Here is an 8,555-nt window from a genome sequence, read left to right on the forward strand (position 1 = left end):
TTTGTTTTCTTTGTTTCCAATGTTATAGTATCTTTGCATCTTTCGTTTTCATAAGTATTTGATATGTTACTTGGGACTTTTAGATCCAGAGTCACTAGCTGACCTTCAACTTAACTTGAAAGTTCTGCTATTCTCCTTAAACTCTACATTGTACTAAATTAAAAATATTTTAGAGTAGATGAAAAAGCAGACCAACAAAACCTACCACCTAGTGGCTATTTTTCAGACTGGTACTGGAAACAAAGCTCTTCAGTTATTTTATTTATTTATTTATTTATTTTTTGATTTAAAATTTTACCCTCACAAGGCTGCCTTTTATTTGTAAGTATGGTATTCTTATTTACTTATTTATTTTTTAACCTTTTTTTTGGTGACATTGGTTAATGAAATCCAGCAAGTTTCAGGTGTACGATTTAACAGTAAGGCATATATATATATCGCATTGCATTGTGTGTTAACTCCCATAGTTAGATTTCTTTCTGTCACCACATATTTGGCCCCTTTTACCCATCTCCACTTATTTTTTGACCCCGAACTATTGCTCAGAGACAGAGCTAGAGCATCAGAATTGTTAGAAGTTTGGTGTTTCAGTTACATGGAACTCCTACTTTAAAGGGATTTTGTTTATTTCTATAACTTAATTTTCCAAATGGTTCTAGAGAGAGAGAGAGAATGGCCTGTGGGACTTAAAGGACAGTCTAAGATAATTTTAGAGGGAAAGGGACCCAGCCTGGCTTATCAGTCGAAAGGAGGGGATCAAAAGGAGCTGAAGTTACCTTGACAATTTTCTATTGAGAATCCAAAGAAGGAAACTAAAACGCTTGTATTTTTTGGATTTGTCTGCCTGTTGTAGTTTATTGGAATTTATTGAACATGATTTCTAGAAAGTTCTGTGTGACATTTATATTCAAATTCTCCTTTTCTTGATGATGGAATTGACATTCGAGGCTGTGAAAATATTAACAAACAGAAACCTCATTTGAGATAAAGGAGGCCAGAAGGGGGTGCTCTTGTGCCCTGTGCCTTGTAATAACCCTTTCTAACTTCCTTTTCTTCTCTGTAACAGAGCTTCATCTCCTCGTTTTAGTGGACTTGCATGTGGTTTGCTATGGTTGCATGCACCAGATTAAAATTTCTTGTTGTTCCTGAATAAACCCACTTTTGCTGGAAAAATATCTGACTGAATTTTTGTTTATGGTCAACAGGGCCAAAGTAGGTGTTGTTCTTGGTGGTCAGCAAGCATGAGAAAAGGTACATGACTTTAAGTCTCATAGAAAGTAATGGAGTTGTGGGTTGAATCTTAAACTTTTATGTTAAATTCAGTGTCATTTCCATAAAGCTAACTGCCGTGACACTCTCCAGTGAAGGAAGGCTCCCAGTTTAGTTCCTGAAGACCACACAGCGTGGCCCCAGGTGAGCCTTCTTGTGCGAGGCTCTGAGCTCCTAGAGTGCACAGATGTGAGCACCTCACCACTAACCTTGGTTTTTCTCTTGTTGCTCTGTCAGTAAGTGAGCGGGCTGTTAGGGGATTGCTGTTCTGTGATCAGAAGAATGGCAGCAAGGCTTTTCTCAGAGGAGCCACTTAAGAGAAAGCAGAGCTGCTCTAGCAAAAGCTTTGAATATGGCTTAATAATGAATACCTGGGTGACTGAATCAGTATGTTTAACCTTCTTGGTTTTCTTACTCTTGAGAAGAGCTGAAGAAAAATTATAGGAGATGAGATCCTAAGTGTACTGAGGATTGATCTGAAAATGATCCTGGCCATCATGACCTTGGTGGCCATTTAATGTAGTATGTCGAGATGGCAGCTAATAGGTCAATCTTTCCTGGAAGGAGATATATTTTAACAAATTTTCATGAGTGATTAATTTGACCTGCTTTCCATAATTCTTAGTTGTAGAATGGTGAGGTGGAAATGCAGAGGTTTTCGGAGTACTTTCTGGGGCTTAATCATCCTGAGATGTGTGTATGCCTAGGTACCACGTTCTTCTGGATAAATGTGACTGTATTTGAGCTCATTTTTTAAAGAGGCTTCTTTCCTTTGTCTGTTTTAAAATTCATGCTAGAGGACAAAATTCTAGTCTGATACTTTCCTGAGTTTTTGATGTCCTGCTGACTTAGAGGTACACATTTTTCTGGACAAGACCGGTATTTCATGGAAGGGCTCACATGTCTGTCCTTTGAATCTGTGGGAAGAGAGCTTATTTCTTTAGGGGGCACAAGCAAGAGAAGAGGTGCTGTGGGGCCCCTGGAGATGTGGGTAGGCAGAGCCAGACAAGTGAGCACTGACAACTGCTCCTCTGTACCTGTTTCCCAGAGAATTTTAGACCTAGTGTGAAAATTGATCGATCATTGCAGCTTGGAGAATGACTGTTGCCATGGATACCTATTGGTTTAAACTGTCTTACCAGCTACCTGTTTGTAAGAACTGCCCTTCTCCTACCTCATCCACATGGTTCAGCTGGCCCTGCCCACCTGGGTACACCTGATTATCCTGGGGTCAGCACCTGACTGAACTGGACCAATGAATCTCTTCCTGGTGTTTCCTGACTTTGAACCAGAAAGAACATCTGGTCACTTTCTTTCTTAAGTAGCCGAAGATGGCAGATGGAAAGCTTGGAAGCTGTTGGCCACTCTATTGTCCCCTCCATGGAAAAAACAGGCCATCAGCAAGAAGGGTACACATGCAGAGAGAGAACGAGGGTCTGCATGGCTCTCCAGTGCCTGATTCTAGTCCTCCCGAGGTTCAGACACATGCTCCTACCTTAGCCTTCTGTGAGATCACCAGTCACCTTTCTAGTAAGTCTGTTTTTGCTTAGAGGGTTTCTGGCTCTTGTCCGTCCTAGGCTTTGAGGTTTGACCTTGAGGATGAGCCAGGCTGTGGAGATGGTGAGTGGTAAGCTCGGTCCCTGAGGACTCCAAGAGCAGAGTCCCCATATCAGCCTGGTGCTGTTTACCTCTGGAGATGTACTTGAGAGAGAAATACATTTTTATCTCATTTTAGCCATTGTCCATTTGGGATTCTATTACTTGGAACCATAGATAATTCTAACTAATGTCAGACAATGGGCAGTGAACACTCTCCTGCTTCCGGAAGCGATGGGAGACCCATGGGAGTTGTGTCTAATAGGGAAAGCGATGCAATAGTGATGTTTCCCTCCAAATATGTCTGTGGCTTTTAAAGAGTATTAATTCTGGACAACAGGCTGACTATGGTCATGAATAGAATGAAGCATTCTTTATTCTTCTCACTCATTTCCTGCTTTTAGAGGGCAAGTGGATGAACTCTTTTGAGTTTGAATAGCTTTAGAAAACAGCTCCTGGTACTTTTGTTGACTCAGAGCCCTTAACATACATAGCCATACTCAATGTTGGTAGGCTTTTTTAAAATGACCATGGCCCACTTTAAAAAAGGAAGTCTTTCAGAAAAAGAAGCTTTCTAAATGGCCTGGGCTTCCTTATAAATGAATCAACAAAGAGAATGCTCACTCAATTAGGGCAACATACAACCACCATAAAATATGGTGAAAATACTTTTAAGCTAGAAAATGTTACATAAATGGAAGGTAGGTTTGTATTATGATTATAACAGGGCATTTCTGTTTTCTTTAATATTTACTGCAGAATTATCTATAAAAACAGATAATTCAACCAGAAAATAGAGGGTTTGAATTTTTAAATAAAGGGTGATTTTTCTCCCAAAGCTAGTTTGACTCAGTTCTTCAGAGAGTCTAGCTGTGGATGACAAACTTGACAGTTTGCCAAACATGTTGCCTTTATCTTCATTATTTTGTTTAATCCCTCTAACAATCTTTATCATAAAAGAACTTAAGAACTTTGCTCAAGCTCAAGGTTCAGAAAGCTTAAGAACTTTGCTCAAGCTCAAGGCCCATGGTTGGGGTAGCTGCAATTCCACCTGGACTTGGAATCTGAGAATGAGTGGTAGGTGGGTGGAAGGAAGGATACCTTGCAGATTTTCCTGGGGTGGGGGACAGGAGCAGCCCACATTTCGGCCTGCTCAACATGTTCTACCTGGTTGGCCTGGATACCTGCCCCCCAACCCCTCCTTTCTGGGCACATTGAATGCTGATGGATCTCTGGCATTCTGGGCACATGTGCAGAGCTTACAGGAAGAGCCTCTCCAGGCAGCTGAAGTGCAGCCACCTCTTAGCAGATGGTGGTTAATAGCAGGCTTTGTTCTCCAGGTTCTTCTATTTTCAGCCACTGAATACAATTTATAAAGAAACATACCACCACACCACCACCACCGCCACCACCACCACCACCACGCTATTCCCCTCCCCCAGCCCTTATCAGATCTCTGATAATTATAGAATAAGGTGCCTGCGAACTCCCAGGGAGCTGGTTTCCATGGCAATGGCAAGCTATTATATTCTAAAGGCCAAGTTAGAACTCCGCCCCCTCGTCCTCACCAGTGCTGTGCGTCTTGTTATTGCAGTGTTCCAAAATAAACTTGCTGCCTAATCGTAAATCCCATATAATTAGAGATGAGCTAATCGTTACCCGCTACCTCTGTGCGGCCCACTCATCATACCAGCAGTTTCTGGAACAGTGATGCTGACGGACTGTTTGATGTCAGAACAGACTTTCCTCTGCCAGGAACTGGGTGCAGCAGAAATCCATGTATGGCTGGGGACCCTCCAACCGGAAAGGCCCTCTGAGCTCTGAGCTCTGTGCTCATTCTCTGCCCCTGGTATTTCAGTAAACTAGAGGCCACTTAGGCAGTGGCTGGGCTACCAGATTGGCGGCTCTCTGCAGCTCTCCATGAAGGAGGGACAGAGAAAGCTCTCTGGAAGTCTCATCCTTTTTGGCCACCTGCTGTGACCAGGGCAGGACATGTGACATTCAGATGGAAAAGAGTTTTTCTTCCTCTCCTTCCCATTTCTTGCCCTCTCCCTGGCTACTCTTTCAGCACAGTTTGTGCTTTGGGCTTCTGAGCTTTGTTCTCATCCATGAGGGATCACTGTCTAGATTTCAGCAGGTGGGGATCTCAGTGGGCCTTGTTCTCCGTGCCGGAGAACAGTGACAAACAAAAGAAGTTCGAGGAAAACTTGCACCCTCCTGGAGCAGACGATAAAAATGACAAAGGGAACAGGATCATTTCGGATGAGTGTTTGTGAGGGAAATAAAACAAGGTTGATGTGTTGCAACGTGTTTGGGGTTTGGGCAAGCTCATTTAAAATATTTGAGCAGAGACTTGGGGGTCTAGAGGACCGATTTCAGTTCACCTGTTCAGTGGGCCTCACCTACCACATTTAGCCTGAACACTCATCATGTTCAGTTAGAGTTGCTACAGGACTTTGTGCCACTGCCTCCAGGTGATTTGTCTGTTGGTTCTCTCCTCATTGCCCCTCCAGACCTATTCTCTGCCCTTCTCCATCCAGGTATCTGCTGATCACCTTTAGAGCCACCAGCAGGTTCTCGGGTACCTGCTTAGTCTTAGCCAGCGCTGAGCACAAAATTGGAGCATGGCAGTGGGTGGTAACTGGTCAGGCTGGGCCTTCCCCTGGCTGCCTCCCTGCAGGCTCTGTTGGGTAAAGGCTGCCTCCCACTACCGAGGCCCAGGTGTTGCCAGGTGGCCTCCCCCAGAAAGCTGTCTCCTTTGGGTCCTGCTACTTGCTCTCCTTGTCCCTTAAGGTTCAGGGCTTACAACAGTTCTCCACCGCTGACCCAAGACATCCCCAAACTCCCGAAGCCCCCTGCTCAATGTAGTATCTTAAACGGCCATCATCTCTGCAGAAAGTGTGGTTATTCAACTCTCCTCTCTTCTCTTCACCCTGTTTTTGAGTGAGCTTGCTTTTTCCTTCCTGGCGCCTGACTACTTCCATCTCTGGCTGCCACACATACTAGCTTTTTTTTTTTTCTTTTCTTTTCTCTAATTGTTCACTCGCTACCTGAAATGCTTTCCCTGTTCCCCTCTGACTCTTTTGATCCCGCTCATTCAAGGACCAGCTCAAGTCTCACCTCTTCCAGAAGCCTTCTCTGATTCACTTTCATTTTTCCAGACTCTATTTTTCTAAGAATCAGCCCCCTGTAGCTTAGCAGTCACTTCCTTATTCCCTCTTTGTTTCCTGTCTGTTGATTTTACTTCTCTAGCTGGACTTCTGCAAGGTCAGGACGATGTCGGGGTGCTCTTTTAATGCATGACTCACAGAAATTCTCCCTGGTGATTGTTAGTTCACTGTTGTTTGCAGAGATACAGGGTTTTTAGCTTGCAAGTGTCAGGGCAAGGAAATGTTTATTTAGTTGTTTCATCTGGTGTCCCGATGGGTGGGATCTTGGCGAAATAACACTATGTGTGGGTTACATTTTCTTCTCATTTTCTAAAATGTGGTAGGTAATTCCAAAAACCTCATCTGGTTTCCTTCTCAAAAGAATAAATGAAACAAAAGCATGAAATTTGTTTAGGAAAATACATGGCAAATTCTGTCCACACAGAAAAGAGCAATTAATAGGGTGCAAACAGGGCGATTGGGAATCCTCAGAATGAAAGTTTGTATAGGAGCTGGATAGTAAGCGCGATGAGGAAGTGAAGGGAAATGCATGCTTCCAAGATACCATGGGTAGAGCTTATAACTGATACTTCCGAAAGTCTTAGAACCTGGGAAGACAAATGAAAACAGGTTTTGTTGCTTCTTTAGACTGAGAAAAAAATCATGCTGTGGCTGTTGTTTTAAAGTGCTGCTAGAAAATAATATGTTAAAAAAGCAAGACTCAGAGGGTTGCCCAGCATTGAAATCAGGGGAGAAAAAAGCAGAAGACAAAACCCCCACATCCATCCGGATCAACAAGGAGTGCATCTTCCTAGTGTGCCAATACACTGATATTTTTTAGACCAGTTGACACAATTGTCTGTTAATTGTTTTTTGGGAATACCTTTGCAGATGTCTTATTAGATTTCCTAAACAACACCCCATCAATAAGAAGCTTTACAGCATTCTTTCCTGTTCTGATCTCTGCCCTGCGCTTGGTTTATCTAAAACAATTTTGGATTAATTTCTCTGACCTCTGGCGGCTGGAGTAATTTGAGGCTTCACTGGAGTGGGTCAGGTCACTCCAGGTTGAGCTATAAAACCTGACTCCAGTGTGGTTTTGCTCTGGGTAACATACTGCAAATGCTTGGATGGTTTGTCCATCAAGATTAAAAATGCCCCTATGGTGATATTTCCATTTAATAAAGGACGGCAATATGTTTGGTGCTTCTTCCAAGTAGAAGATCTTGTTCAGATAACATTCCTGGAATTAATTGTGGATTTCTGTCCATGGCATGTGGGGAGGAAGCAGGACTGATTTGGGACCTTCCTAACAGTGTAGCTCGTAAAAGGGAGAGAAAGACTCTCCCACTTCAACACAGAACGCTCCGGCCCTCTGAGCCTCCCATGTGCCAATGGAGGTCTAAGGTGGGCAGCTGTGTGCAGAGAACATGTAACTGTTCATCCAGAGCAGAGTGCCTGCTGGCAAAGGAATAGCACAGTGGGAGTGGTGGTCTGTAGTGAAAGGGTGCTTGTGGCCCAAGGATGAGGGGTTTCTAATGCAGGGGATTGGAGCCGCAAACTAAGATAAAAATGACAGATGCCTTGCAACAGCCTCAGACAATTCAAGAATTGGTAAGACATATAATCTTTGGGGTTCCCCAGAAATTCCAGAAGTACTTGGAGGACTTTTGAGTGGCTGAGATCTCTGTTAGCAGATGGGGCAGGAGACAGAGAAACATGGATGACCAGAGGAGTTAGCGAAATTAGAATGGGGAGACAATCTGACTGGTGTGGCAATTGAAGATATGATAATAGGTTTAAATTTTTGCTTGTTGATTTTGAAGTAACTTGGGCATCCAAGCAAATGTTCTGTTGTGCTTCAGCAGAGAGGGGATGATTGAACATTTGGAGTTTAAATATTACGTATTTCTTTCAGAAGCCCCTTTAAATATGAATCAGTCGTTTATATGTTAATATAAACAAAAGGTCTGCAAACAGATTTTGGTAGGAAGGTAAAAATAAAAAGCCACTTATAAATACTGGTGGGAAAGTGGTTATAACTGAAAAGAGAAATTCATCCATAGAAGAAGCCTGAAATTACCAAAGTCTATCTTCCTTGTAAAGGCCTGGGCCCGCTAGGCTGCCAGCGACCTGTTCCCAAGTTTATGGGGAAACATCTATCTCTCTCATATTCTTCTTCTTCCTCTTTTTCCTCTTTCTCCTCTTCCTCCTCCTCTTCTTCTTTTTTCTTCTTCTTCTTATAAACTTTGCCATTTCAAGTGCACTATTAAATGGTTTTTAGTAAGTTTACTGGGTTGTGCAACCAACATCACAATACAGTTTTAGAACATTTTTATTACCCAAATGAGATACCTCATCTCCACTTAATGTGAATCCTCATTCCCAGCATTATTTTTACTGTGAAAAATGGAGGTCCTATTCCTAGCTCTTTTACTTAGTGCTGGTGAGCTTATTTAACACCAACTGTATGAAAAATGTGATTAGTAATATCTAACTTGTAGAATTTCTCAGATATTTAAAGATATATATCTCTAGGAG

This window comes from Pteropus medius, unplaced genomic scaffold (assembly GCF_902729225.1).
Source record: "Pteropus medius unplaced genomic scaffold, Ma_sr-lr_union100, whole genome shotgun sequence".
NCBI lineage: Eukaryota > Metazoa > Chordata > Mammalia > Chiroptera > Pteropodidae > Pteropus > Pteropus medius.